Genomic DNA, 14,527 nt, shown 5'->3' with positions numbered 1-14,527 from the left:
GGCATACCTCTCAGGGTAAGGGCGCTGGTGCAGGTAAAATAGTGAGTGGGTGCTTAGGGCAGTGCCTGGGGAGTCACTCTGCTGCCAGTATGAATATTTGGTTGATTCTATTGTCCCAGACAGGCCATGGCAGGTACCGCTGTTTGTCTCTGAGAGCCAAAGGATCCACTGGGAGGGATTGCAATTAGACACAGGAGAGAGGTGACTGTGGCCATAGTGCTCACCAGCCTTCTCACTTCCATCCCATCTGCCAAATCTATCCTTCCTCTTTTGCTCTCTGCCCCAGTGTCCTGCCCCTCCACGGTGACTTTCCTTCTGCTCTTTCTGAAATAGGAGTCAAGCCTGGGAGATGGGGATGGAAAGGGAAAAGAGAAGCTGGTGAAAGGAGGGGAAAGAAAGGGGAAGAATAGAGATTCCTTTTTCTTACTCTCCTTCTTTTTCTTTTCTTTTGCTCAGGCTTCTGGAAAGTTCCATTCCAGCCCTGCACTTTGGTTGAAAGAACGGTTAGCTGTGCTGTAATCATTCGGTATTAGGCAGGTACCCTGTCACCAAGGTCACACCACCAGAGGTTAGCCAGCCCGGGTGAGCCTCACTCTGAAGTCCAAGGTCTTTCTAGCTCCCCACACCTGGGAACAGACTGGGAGGGTCCACTCCCACCCAACTGCCTCAGGAGGGTATGTGTCCCAACCCCATCTCCAGACAGGACATCTCGCCCACTTCCCCCCAACCCTTTGCAGCCCCCATACCCAGCAGCCTGACCGACCTTCCTCTCTCAACTAAAGCAGCTGGCTTGTCCACCCACCCCCAGCCCCCACCCCGCAATTTCTGTCAACTTCTCTGCATCCAATGTTTGACATTCTCTGAGGTTTTCTGACCTTAAGACAAAGATTAATTTTTTAATCAGCAAAGTACAATGTTCATTAAGTTCAAGTCTTGGTAAATGTCACCAGTGGAGATCAAACCTAGCCTCCCACCCCACACCTACCTCTGGTCCCCATCCTGCATTAGTGAGTCCCTGTCAGTGGGGAGCAGAGAGACCAATGTGGGGGCTTCTCATTAGCTTGAGAGTTTGCATGCTTCCAGTGCCCTCCTCTGAGCCCAGAGCTGGCTGCCACCCTGCCCAGAGAGAGCAGGGGTGCCTGGAGCTCAGTTGGTCCTCTGTTACCTGTAGTGACACAGTGACATTTTGAAGGCTGAGCCCCCCTGATAACTTGCTTCAGTTTTGAGTGTTTCTACATGTTCCTACTGTCTCACTCTCTCCCTCTCCTGTCCTCCCCTCCTGCTCTGCCCGGGTCAGAATGCCATAAAGGCTCTCTCTCCCTCTTTCCCCCCTCTGCCCCACTCTCTCACTCACACACACTCCACAACCCCAGGGAGGACCAGCGCATAGAAGCCCAGAACAGGGAATGGAGTGGTGAGCTGGAAAATAATGGAGATGATTCTTCCGCTTCCATGAGCACCCCTCCCATCTAGGTAAGTGACCTTGAGGAGGGGGAACAAGAAGCTGTCATTTCTCCCAGGGTCCTTACGGTCTGATAGGGGACAAGTCCCCACCTCCAGGCACATGGATAATTACCCAGAGGCCACACAGGAACATGTAGAGTAGATATTGGGCCAGGGGTGATGGAGGGCAGCATCAACCCTGGACATTGGCCTGGAGGTGGGGGTGAGAGGTAGGAGGAAGATGAGGGTTTGCTTCAGAGGAGCCACTTGGGAATACAAGAGGGCAAGGGAGGGAGGAGGAGGCCGAGGAGGAATCAGCTGGGCATTCATTCCTATAATAAAATATTTGCCAGAGATTCATTTTACCTCAAAAGAAACTCATTCTTAGGTCCTTCATCTGTCTATTCATTTCAGAGAAATTTAGGGTTCCCTGTCCAGGGACAAGAAACTGAGACACAGTGAGGTTCAATAACCTGCCTAAAGATATTCAGTTAATAAGTAATGGGACCTGGTTTAAAGCCCAATGGCCTGGCTCCAAGGCCACAGCCTGAACCACTGTGCCTCACTGCCTCTTGGATGAGCCATAAGTTTACTTCCTCCATGTAGGCAAGTCAAGCAAAGCCCCCCTCTGGAAGCCTAAGACCTTGGCTGTTCTAGAAGCCCTTGGTAGAGGCTGAGGGAGGTCAGGACTCAGGTTGGAGGCACACGGTGACAGGTGCAAGAGTGGAGGGGGACCTCCAGGAGCAAATTAGCAGCAACACTCATGCCAACCATGGGGCATTGATCTAGAGGAGCCACAGGAACTATTCCCTCTGGCCATCCACTTCTCAGACAAAGACTCCCAGTCCAGAGCAGAAATGACCTGCCCAAGGCTGCCCATCGTAGACAGAGGTATAACTCCAGGTAATGTGGCTCTCAAGAGAGCCTCTCTGATTCCTGGTCTCTTTGCCATTGTTCTCTGAGCCCCTCATGGTGCTCCCCCTCCTTGGAGAATTGCTTTGCCAACCTGGGGCTGCTTGTTCCAAAACTAGACAAAGATGTAACAAAAGAAAACTGCAGACCGAGATCCCTCATGAACACAGATGTAAGAATCCTTAACAAAATATTAGAAAATCAAATCCAACAATATATCAACAGAAAAATACATCATGATCAAATGGGATATAACCCAGGAAGGATGTGAAATTGGCTTAACATTCAAAAATCAATCATTTATCATATTAGTCAACTAAAAAAGGAAAGCTATATAAACATCTCAATAGGTGTCAAATGCATAAAACCATTTGACAAAATTCAGTACCCATTCAGGATAAAATTTCTCAGCATACTAGGAATAGAAGAAAATGTTCTCTTCTGATAAAGAATACTTATGAAAAAAAGTTCCATCATTTCTGCAATATTGCTATGCACTGAATGTTTACATCCTCCTCAAATTCATATGCTGCAGCCCAAATACTCAAAGTGAGGGTATTTGGAGGTGGGGCCCTTGAGAGGTAATTTGGTCCTGAGAGTGGAGCCTTCATGAAAAGGATTATTGCCTTTATGGATAACAGAAGATAGGAGAGAGCTGTTCCCTTGCCTCATCGTGCTTCCAGCCTCCAGAACTGTGGGGAATAAATTTCTGCTGTTTACACCACTACATTATGGTATTTTTATGACAGCAGCCCAAGCAGACTAAGACAAATATTGTATTGGTTGCATAGATCAGCCATACTGCATGTGGGAGAAGACCACGCATGGGCTGGAATGCAGAAGGTATTCATTTGGAGGCATCTTAAAGACTAGCTACAAGTGCCAGAGTAATTTAAAGGAAAAAAGAAATCCTTTCAACAAATTGTGCTAGAATAATGGGATGTCCATATAGGAAAGAAATGAACCTCAAATCCTACTTCACACCATACATAAAATTTACCTTGAAATGAATTACAGACCTGAACATAACAGCTAAAACCCATAATTCAGAATAAGAGAACAAAGGAGAAAGTCCATGCAGCTTTGCATAAAGTAAAAGATTTCTTAGATAGGACCCCAAAATCACAAACCATGAAAGAAAATGATGATTACTGGATTTTATCAGAACTAAAACTTTAGGGATGCCTAGCTGGTCCAGTCTATAGAGAGTACATTCCTTTTTATCTCGGGCTGTGAGTTCAAGCCCCATGTTGGGTGTAGAGATTATTTAAAACAAACAAACAAAACCCTGAAACTTTACTCTTTCAAACACAGAGTTAAGAAAATGTAAAGAAAGCCACAAACTGTGAGAAAATACATGGAAAACATATCTGAAATATAAATATATACACCTTTTACACCTGAATAATATAAAACAAATGACCTGATAGAAAGGATCAAAATATTTGAACAGACACTGCAGTAAAGAAGGTTTATGAATTTTAAGAATGGACACATGGGGGCACCTGGGTGGTTCAGTGGTTGAGCATCTGCCTTTGGCTCAGGGCATGATCCTGGCGTCCTGGGATCAAGTCCCACAGGGAGCCTGCTTCTCCCTCTGCCTGTGTCTCTGCCTCTCTCTTTGTGTCTCTCATGAATAAATAAAATCTTAAAAAAAAAAAAGAATGGACACATGAAAAGGTACTCAGCATCATTACTTATTAGAGAAATAAAATTTTTTAAAAATTTATTTATTTATGAGAGACAGAGACAGAAACATAGGCAGAGAGAGAAGCAGTCTCCCTGTGGGAAACCCAATGCAGAACTTGATCCCAGGACTCTTGGGATCATGACCTGAGCTGAAAGCAGATGCTCAACCACTGAACCACCCAGATGTCCCAAAATAACTAAAATTTAAAAGGCTTATAATACCAAGTGTTGGTGAATACGTGGAGATGACTAGAATTTTCATATAGTACTAGTGAGATTGTAAAGTGGCTCAACCAGTTTGGTAGCTTCCTATAAAATTAAAAATTCACTTTCCAGATGACCCAGCAATTCCATTTCTAGGAATTTAGCCAAGAAAGACGACGTCATATGTGCACACAGACTGGTTCCAATGTTCATAACAGCTTAATTCAAAATAGCCACAAACTGGGAAAAAGTCCACATGTCTACAGATGAGAGAAAGGATGAAACAAATTGCAGCACAAGCAGACAATGGGCTACCACCCAGCAATCAAAAAGAGTACACTACTGATCCATCCAGCAATATGGAGGATTCTCAGCACTGGGCTCAGAGAAAAGAAGTCAGACACAGAAGAGTTCATACTGTATTATTCCACGTATGTAAAATTCTGGGAAATGCAAATATATATAGAAACAGAAAGCAGGGGCGCCTGGGTGGGTCAGTTGGTTAAGCATCAGCCTTCAGTTCAGATGGTGATCCCATGGTCCTGGGATCAAGGCCTGTATGGAGCTCCCTGCTCAGCGGGGAGTCTGCTTTTTCCTCTCCATCAGCCAGTTGCTCCCTCTGCTTCTGTTCTCCCTCTCTCTGTCACATAGATAAATAAAATCCAAAGAAGAAAAAGAAGAAGAAGAAGAAGAAGAAGAAGAAGAAAGAAGGAAGAAGAAGAAGAAGAAGAAGAAGAAGAAAGAAGGAAGAAGAAGAAGAAAGAAGAAGAAGAAGAAGAAGAAGAAGAAGAAGAAGAAGAAGAAGAAAGAAGGAAGAAGAAGAAGAAAAGAAGAAGAAGAAGAAGAAGAAGAAGAAGAAGAAGAAGAAGAAAGAAGAAGAAAAGGAAGGAGGGAAGGAGAAAGAAGAAGAAGAAGAAGAAGAAGAAGAAGAAGAAGAAGAAAGAAGGAAGAAGAAGAAGAGAGGAAGAAGAAGAAGAAGAAGAAGAAGAAGAAGAAGAAGAAGAAGAAGAAAGAAGGAAGAAGAAGAAAGAAGAAGAAGAAGAAGAAGAAGAAGAAGAAGAAGAAGAAGAAGAAGGAAGAAGAAGAAGAAGAAGAAGAAGAAGAAGAAGAAGAAGAAGAAGAAAGAAGGAAGAAGAAGAGAAGAAGAAGAAGAAGAAGAAGAAGAAGAAGAAGAAGAAGAAGAAGAAAGAAGGAAGAAGAAGAAGAAGAAGAAGAAGAAGAAGAAGAAGAAGAAGAAAGAAGAAGAAAAGGAAGGAGGGAAGGAGAAAGAAGAAGAAGAAGAAGAAGAAGAAGAAGAAGAAAGAAGGAAGAAGAAGAAGAGAGGAAGAAGAAGAAGAAGAAGAAGAAGAAGAAGAAGAAGAAGAAGAAGAAGAAAGAAGGAAGAAGAAGAAAGAAGAAGAAGAAGAAGAAGAAGAAGAAGAAGAAGAAGAAGAAGGAAGAAGAAGAAGAAGAAGAAGAAGAAGAAGAAGAAGAAGAAGAAAGAAGGAAGAAGAAGAGAAGAAGAAGAAGAAGAAGAAGAAGAAGAAGAAGAAGAAGAAAAGGAAGGAGGGAAGGAGGAAGAAGAAGAAGAAAAAGAAAAAAGAAGAAGAAAAAGAAAGAAAGAAGAAAGAAAGAAAGAAAGAAAGAAAGAAAGAAAGAAAGAAAGAAAGAAAGAAAGAAAAGAAACAGAAAGCAGTCCAGTGGGTGCCTGGAGCCCAAGTATGGTGGAGGGCAAGGGTGGCCAGAGACAGGGGACAAGGGAACTTTTGAGCAGATGGAAATGTTCTGTATCTTGATCATGGTGGTGTTATACAAATGTATCAAACTTCATCAAAATGTCCACTTAAAATAGGGGCATTTTATTGCATATAAACTATAGCTCAATAAATTTGATCTTTAAAAATAAGAAAGCACGGGGCACCTGGGTGGCTCACCTAAGGTGCTTCTAGTCGGCCTTCGGCTCAGGTCCTGCATCGGGCTCCCTGCTTCTCCCTCTCCCTCTGCCGCTCCCCCTGCTTGTGCTCTCTTTTTCTCTCAAGTAAATAAAATCTTAAAAAAGAAGAAGAAAGAAAGAAAAGAAAGAGAAGAGAAAAAAGAAGGAAATGAAAAAAGAAAAGAAAAGAAAGAAAAAAGAAAAGAAAGAAAAGAAAGCACAGCACTGGCTTGCTTGCCTTTGTGAGCCCTCCCTCCGCTGCCGCCCGGCCCTGGGCCAATGTCTGGAGACCCCCCCACCCCCCGCCCCAGCGGCACAGGGTTCGCCCTGGAGAGCAAATGCGAGTTAACCCCGCGGCCGCCCTAGCGGAGCCCTGTGCACCCGGGCGGCAGAGGGGGCGCGGGTTCGGTCCCAAAGGCCTGCCAGAGGGGGCGTGGCCGGGACGTCTCCTGTCGCCCCCTCGCGGGGTAAGGGCGGGGGCTGAGGCCAGTCGGGCCGCGCGGGGGGTTGCGCGGGGCCAGTCCTCTGAGCGACTCGAGCCTCCGCCTGCCTGCTCCCGCCACCCCCGCGGGCGGGACGGGCGCAGCCCACTCGGAGCGCGCTTCCTCTCGGCGCCCCCCGCCCGCCCCCCAACCGCCCCCCGATGGCACCGCGAGCCCTGCGCGAACGCGACGCGGCGGGACCCGTGCGAGGACACCGTCCAGTGCCGGCCACCGGCCCCGCGGGAGGCGGGACCCAGCAGCCGAGGCCACCTGGAGACCCGAGACCCGCGACAGAAGGGAAGAGCCTCCCCGTGGGAGCGCCCCGCCCGCGGTGGCCGTGCCGGTGCCGGGCTCGGAGTCGCAGCGAGCTTTGGGCACGTGGCACCCCGGTGGTCGCGCGCGGAGGCGGGTGGTACCCAGGCCGCCCCAATCCGCACACACCCCCTGCCTCCCCCAAACCAACACACACACACACCGACACCCCACTTCACACACACATCCCCCCCACCTGCTCCTTCTCCCTCCCAAACGTCTTCTAACTAATATCTACAATTGTAACCCTTTCCATGTAAACTTCACTAAAAGATTTAACTGTAAAGATTGGCGATGCTCAATAGGTTTGCCGGCAGCTCCATGTTTAAAAATTAGCCCCTGAAAGCAAACAACGTTTGCACATCCCGGCGGCTGGTGGTCCGAGCGCACACTTGTGCGCCTGCGAGGAGGGAGAAAGAGACCTCCCCGCGTGGGAGCGACCTCGACCTTCCAGCCGCGTTGACTGTCTCAGGTATCACTCCCACAGAGAAGAATTCAGGGCTGTCATCCTCAGGGCCCTGGCCGTCGGTCGACGTCTCATGGCACGGAGGAAGCCCTCTGGGAGGGTGCCAAGTGGGACTCGGGGCAGCTCATGTTGCTCCTGCAACTTGGCCCAGCGTCCTCTTTGTCATGGACAGGAGTTCTAAGGGGCCCGACAGCCAGCCACCAACAGCTTTTCAGTGTCTACTTCCCAGCCCTCATCAAAAACAGAGATGTTCCATCACGTGCCTTGGGGGGCTCAGTCCAGGCTTTGGCTGGGTCTGGGAATCTCCGCATAAAAAGAAGCTAAAGAGAAACATAACCCTGTGCCAGAGTGAAAGGGAGCCAGCTAACTGTCCCAAACCTGCTGCAAGCCCAAGGGCCCGTGCCAGCAGCCTGTCCCTCCTAGGCGGTGTGGCCTCCCCTGTTTGCCACCCTTTCTTATGTATCTGGTCCCCTGAAGTTGATAGGTCCATCTTCAAATTCATCATCTAGCCTTTCCTTGCAATTAGTCAAATTTTGAATGATAGCCCCTTAAAACATCAGTAACCAAAAGTACCAATGAGTGCTTAGTACATATATGTTTTGGTATGAATACTGCCCAGAAGGGGCTCCAGTGGAGAGGTCACAGGCCTTGGGGAGGGCGGCACATTGGGCTGTTCAGCTCTCCAACAGCATGAAGACACTCACCGGTCTTGTCCTTGGGCTGGGTGTAGGCACCCACTCCTCTGATGGTGGGAGAGAAAAAGGCAAGCGTCCATTAGGGAATGGAGGGAGATTGCTGAGCTTGGAAACAACCGCATCTTCCTCCCTCCTCTCTGCACCCCAGGCAGCCACTGCTTATAGCTCAAGGGCTTATTGCTTCTTTTATGGTTTATTGCCAAACTCCTAACTGGTTTCTCTGTCTGTAGGTTCACCCCAGCATCTGGCCTGACAGCCCGGCCTCTAATGTGGCAGCCTGCCTCTGCCATGGCCTAGGCCCTTTTGAATTTTCCCTTGTTTTGAGACAGAACTGCATGGCAGCCAGCTTCCTTCTGAGCTCAGCCTTGGTCAGCTTTCAGGCCCATCTTTCACTGTCTCTCCTTACCTCTTATATTCCAGCCACAGATTGCTACTTACTCAAACTTGTTTCAAGCTTTCCTCCTTTGCAAATGCTTTCCCCTTGGTCTTTGTTCTCTCTTTCCTTTCTACACACACACACACACACACACACACACTCACTTTTTACCTGATTCCCATTCATCTTTAAAGACTTGGTCCTCAGGATGCCTTCCTTATGCTGGATTTAGTTTCTTTGCTTTTCGTTTCTTTTCTCTTTTCATTTCTTTTCTGAATAGGTTCTACTACAGCACAGAAAACAAATGTCTATCATGACACTTATTACCCATTTCATCCTTCAACCCCCCTCATCTTTTCTAAGCATTAACTGTAAAGCATTTGGACTCTGAGCAGATCAGTCCTGGAAGAGATGACCAGAACACAGCCCACATGCACCGAAGAATATGAGCTTTAGAGGGCGCCTGGGTGGTTCAGTCCTTTGAGCCACTGACTCTCTGTTTCAGCTCAGGTCATGATCTCATGGGTCGAGGGATCCTGCTCAGCAGGGAGTCTGCTTGAAGATTTTCTCCCCCTGTTCCTCCTCCTGCTCACTCACACTCTCTCTCTAAAATAAAGGAATAAATCTAAAAAAGAATATGAGCTTTAGAGCTTAGCAGATGTGGGTTCAAACTCTACTTGGCCTTTTGTTCCTGTGTGATCTTTGGCAAATTACTTAACCTCTCTGAGTTTTAGATTCCTTGTCTATACAATCAGAATAGTAATACCCACCTTATGGAAGGTTGTGAGGATTAGATGAAACAATTCACATAAAAAATGTCTGCGCCTCTATTCTCACTTAGTATGTGCTTTCTTCCTGGTCCTGAGCTCCCAGCCAGTGAGATGATTTTGAAAGCCCTGGGATGTTTTTCCTTTCTGAGCTTTTGCATCTGCACATGGCTGTCAGTAACACTGACCTCACAGGGTCTCATGGAGATTAGTTGATTCAAGGTATGTGAAACCAGTTTATTGAATTAAGACGACATAGTAGAGCTCAAGCAGGAAACACTTTGGGGGGAGGGACAGAGAGAAAGAGAACCCCAAGCAGATTCCATGCTCAGTTCCACACCCAGCATGTGAGCCCAACATGTGGCTTGATCTCACAACTTTCAGATCATAACCTGGGCAGGTACGAAGAGCTGGAGGTTTAACCAACCAAGCCACTCAGGTGCCCTGAGTAGGAAACACTTTTTTAAAAAATATTGTATTTATTTATTCGTGAGAGACACACAGAGAGAGGCAGAGACACCGGCAGAGGGATAAGCAGGCTCCCTGCGAGGAGCCCGATGCAGAACTCAATCCCAGGACGCCAGGATCATGGCCTGAGCCAAAGGCACACGTTCAACCACTGAGCCACCCAGGTGTCCCAGTAGGAAACACTTTTATTCTTTATAATACCTTCACCTTTAACCTCAACTGTGGACTTATTTTTATGGTTCTGGATGAAATCTTGGGCAACTTCTGTATCTTTTTCTGGTTGCTTTCAGGTCATAAATAGCCCTGGTCACACTCATGAGTGGGAAGAGAGAAGAAAATAATTGGTTAATATTTACAGCAATACATCCTTATTAATGTAAAGAAGAAATACTTGTAAATATCAGTTTTCATTGCTATAATTTGTCAGAGCTAGTGTTTTTAACTTCCTTCTCTATTATTCTTTCCATATTCTTTCTTGCTTTTAGCAAATACTTCACCTCATACAGTCACTTAAGGCTGTAAGATAATTTAATATTTAACATATTTTAACCTAGGCAGACAAATTATTTTCAAAATCAGAAGAGCCCAAAGTTGAGAGTCCGGAAAGCAAACATTTCCCTAGTGAATCACTAGGAGTAATAATGAGAGGAGCCATTCCCATTTTACCTCCTTGATTTTCAGGCCTATGATCCTAGCTATGGTAGAAACAGCACTATATATTGATCATTGACTGGGGGAATATTCAGCATTCTGGAGGACATTGTCCTGCCCAGTGTTGGCACTCAACTTGTGTTTTCACTGAGTATCCAAAATATTGTTCTACCTTTCCTTCAAGCCATTCAGTTCAAGGTGACCAGGCACATTGTAAGACCTGTGAGTTCTATTATCATGAGCCTGTTACCATACTTCACTTGCTGTTAAATGAGTTCCTTGGTCAGAAGCTATACTTAATGGAATACCATGACAACAAATAAGATATTCTGTAAGTCTGTAGATGGTGTTTTGGCAGAAGCATGTGAACAAGGAAGGAAAATCCATGTCCAGAGTAAATATCTACTGTGAGAAGAAGCACTGCCCCTTCCATTATGGAAATGTTTCAATATAATCAACCTATCACCAGGCAGCTGGATGCTCACCCTGGAAAATGGTGCCAACATTGAGGGTTCAGTGCTGGTCTCTGCCGTTGGCAGGGTGAGTGCTCAGCAGTGGCAGTAGCCATATCAGACTTGATGAATGGGAGCCTATGTTGCAGAGCCATGCATAACTTCTGTCTTTGCCATCATATGCACTTTGGTCATGAGCCATTAGGCAAAGCCCGGGATGACTGGAGAAAATGGGTGGGGAAAGAATATGACATCTTGATGTCTTGACTATTAAGATCCTCTCTAATGAGGTTGCACTCTGGTGAACACTCATAGGAGATACGACTATCTTCACACTTTGTGTCAATTTAGGAAGATTCAACCACATACCTCTCCCCCATCATCTTTATTACCAATTTACCTAATACAGTCCCCCTAATACTCTGAACTAAAAGTCAAACCTTTAGCCATAGCACACACACACCCTTTTGTTAGTGTCTATCTGTACCCTTGGCCATCTCTCCTTCCAGGCAAAATGAGCAACTATGTATACCACTCAAAGTTTTGCATACTGGGAAGGCTTTAGGGTCCTCTCTGAATGGGGCAGTAGTAGTATAGTTTTTCACCTTCAGATAGTACCCAAAATAATTCAAACCATGCGGAACCAACTCAAACCATGCAGAACCATCAGTAAAGCAGGTCAGACTTTTTTTGTGCCTCAGTCAACTAGCCATAGAGACCTTCTTCTGAACCATAAGTAAGGGTTTAGTAGGCAGTTTAGTAGGAATAGAAGCCACGGAAATCTGAGGCCCTTGTTCATGCAACTTCTTAATGCTGTGAAGACTTGCTCAAGTCCAAAGGCATCGGGGTGGATCAGTTGGTTAAGCATCTAACTCTTGATTTCAGCTCAGGTCATGATCTCAGTCGTGGGATCAAGCCCTACTTGGGGATCCCTGCTCAGCAGAGAGTCTGCTTGAGATTCTTTTCCTCTCCCTCTGCTTCTCCTACTGCTCATGCATGGGTGTGCTCTCTCTCTAAAATAAATAAATAAGTCTTAAAAAAACACACACACACAACTTCCTCAAGTCCAATCACGTCTACATACCACTTCCACTGATAGTGGAATACTGCTGTGAATGCTATCTTTATGGCTTTGTGGCCAAAGCTCAGGTTATAGGTAACATTTATGGGTAGCTCAGGTCATAGTAACATTCACAGTCAAACATTCCGTCTCCAGTAGGGTCCAATAATTGCTGGAAGCTATCTTCCAAAAGGAAAATAGTTATATGAAGAGAATGGCATAGTTTGATCTGTAATCCTAAGGGTTTACTCTGATTTAAGTTCAGAGGCTGCCAAAGGCTCTATACAGTGTCTGTGGCTACATACAGTGTCAGACACTTCAAGCACCATTGGATGTGACAGTTAGTATGGCCCAAGGGGTAGATAAGTTTGCACAGCAGCCTATACCTTTTTGCAGAGCCTTCTCTTGTTCTGGATCCTACTCAAAACTGGTAGACTTTTCTGGCAAATAGTAAGAACAGCAAGACCAAAGGAAGAACATACTATTTTTGAAATCCAAAGAGATCCACTAAGCATTGTACCTCTTCTTTACTGGTGGGAGCAGCCAAAGGCAGAAACTTGTCTTTCATCTGAGCAGGGATATTTTGACACGTCTTCAATCACCAGGCTCCTTGAAAATTTACCAGGGTGGTGAGCTCCCTAATTTCTGTAGAATTTATCTCACACTATCTGGCATGCATTTTCTTACCAAAGTGTCTAAAGAACCTGCTACTTCCTACTCACCAGGCCCATCCAGGATGATGGCATCCATGTGGTTGACAAAACCCTGAGGAAGGAGAGTAAGGTGTACTATTGGTCCTGCCAGTTGAAAGTAAATTGCTTCTGGTTATCTTCACTAAAAGATATTAAGAAAAAGCATTTGCCAGATCAATAGCTGAATAACAGGTGCAATGGATATCTTTGCTCCAATAGTGAAACCATGTCTGGAGTAGAAGCTGAAATTGAGTCAGCCTGATTAAGTTTATGATAATCCACTGTTATTCCCCCAAATCCATCTGTAATCTACATAGGACAAACAGACCAGTTGGAAGAGGATAATCACCACTATTATATAGTTCAAGTTCTGATGGTGGTGTTCATTTCTGTAATCTCTCCAGGAATGATATTGCTTTGGGCTCACCATTTTGGTAGGTGCAGGCCATTCCAGAGGCTTCTTCTTGACATTTCCCACCACTGTAGCTCTCATTGCATGTGATAGTGAACCAATATGGAGTGGAAGTGGAAGTGGTTCTTCTCATACCTATCTCTAATGATTCACTAGCAAAATACTACCTCTCATTCCTAAAACTTTGAGCACTACTGGTTTAGAGGTATTAGTTCTCGAGATAAGAATGTCTCCTCCAGGGGACACAAAAATGATTCTACTAAATTGGAAGTAGAGACTGCCACCTGGCTACTTTGAGTTTGGTTTTCAGAAATTTAAAAAAAAAAGAAAAAGAAAAAGAAATCCCAACCCTGCAGCTATAGGAAATAAAGCTTTATTTTAAGGCAATCACAGAACAATCCTGATCCCTTACCTATGTCTTGAGTTGGAAATTTGAAAGCACTGAGTTCATAGCTTTCTTTCTCCACATTCTTGAGTCCACTTAGAAGCAACCAACTAACCCTATTGTGTTCTTTATCTCCATTACGTTGTTCAGTGGTAGCAACTACTCACCCAGAGCCAGCCAAAGCTTTGCTTTCTGTAGGTATTTGATTCCCTGTGACTTCAGATAATAATTAATGTACCTGTCTTGCCACTGCAGGCCGTAGTCTAGCAGGGTCATCTTTGCCCTTAGCAATAGGGTCATGAATGCCTTTAAATCTGATCGTATTAACTCAAGATTCCTATCCTTAACGTTCTATTCCCCTGGAATCACTTCTACTACCTATAAAATTGATATTGATTTTATGATGATACTAATAGCGTTGATCAGGGCTCAATCAGGAAAGGAGAAACAGCAACAGTATTGTGTAATAAGAGATTTATTAGAGGAATAAGGCCTTAGATATTTTTGGAGAAACTGGAGAAATATGCAGCTGAATGGAGAAGTTAGAGGATCAGAGAAAAGTTACTGATCAACTTTCTGAAATCAAGCATGTCCAGTTAGAGCAGGATCTAGAGAGTTGGTAGAGAAGTTTACATGGAAGGCTGTTGCCTCTGTATCTGGGGATTGGCCTGCAGTTGCTATTGGTCAGAAGGGCTGAGATTTGCTAAGAAAAACTTGATGTGGGGTCACCTGGGTGGCTCATTTTATTAAGCATTCAACTCTTGATCTCAGCTCAGGCCTTGATCTCAGGGTCATGAGTTTAAGCCCCACATTGGGCCCCACGCTGGGCATGGAGCCTACTTTGAAAAAAAGAAAAGCTTGCTATGGAATGAGGGAAAATGAGTGTAGTTTGGGACCTGCTGGCACCTCTAACCATGGTAATCTTCAGAGAATATTTGCTACTGATGCCCTTCTCTGCCTTCTAACTTCAACAACTCTAATCTAGAACCCTGCATGAAAGAGAATTCTGGGAAATATAATTTCAGCTTATTCAAATCAACACGGTACAAACCACCACATACCATGCATGTATTAGCTGCTTGATAGTGAGCAAATTGTTTTATGTGTATGAGTTTCTCTAAGTCTTTTTTTCTGTCTCAGGATTTGGGC

The sequence above is a fragment of the Vulpes vulpes genome, chromosome 8, assembly GCF_048418805.1.
Source record: "Vulpes vulpes isolate BD-2025 chromosome 8, VulVul3, whole genome shotgun sequence".
Classification (NCBI taxonomy): domain Eukaryota; kingdom Metazoa; phylum Chordata; class Mammalia; order Carnivora; family Canidae; genus Vulpes; species Vulpes vulpes.
The sequence above is the reverse complement of the archived record's forward strand: the minus strand, read 5'-3'. Positions refer to the sequence as shown.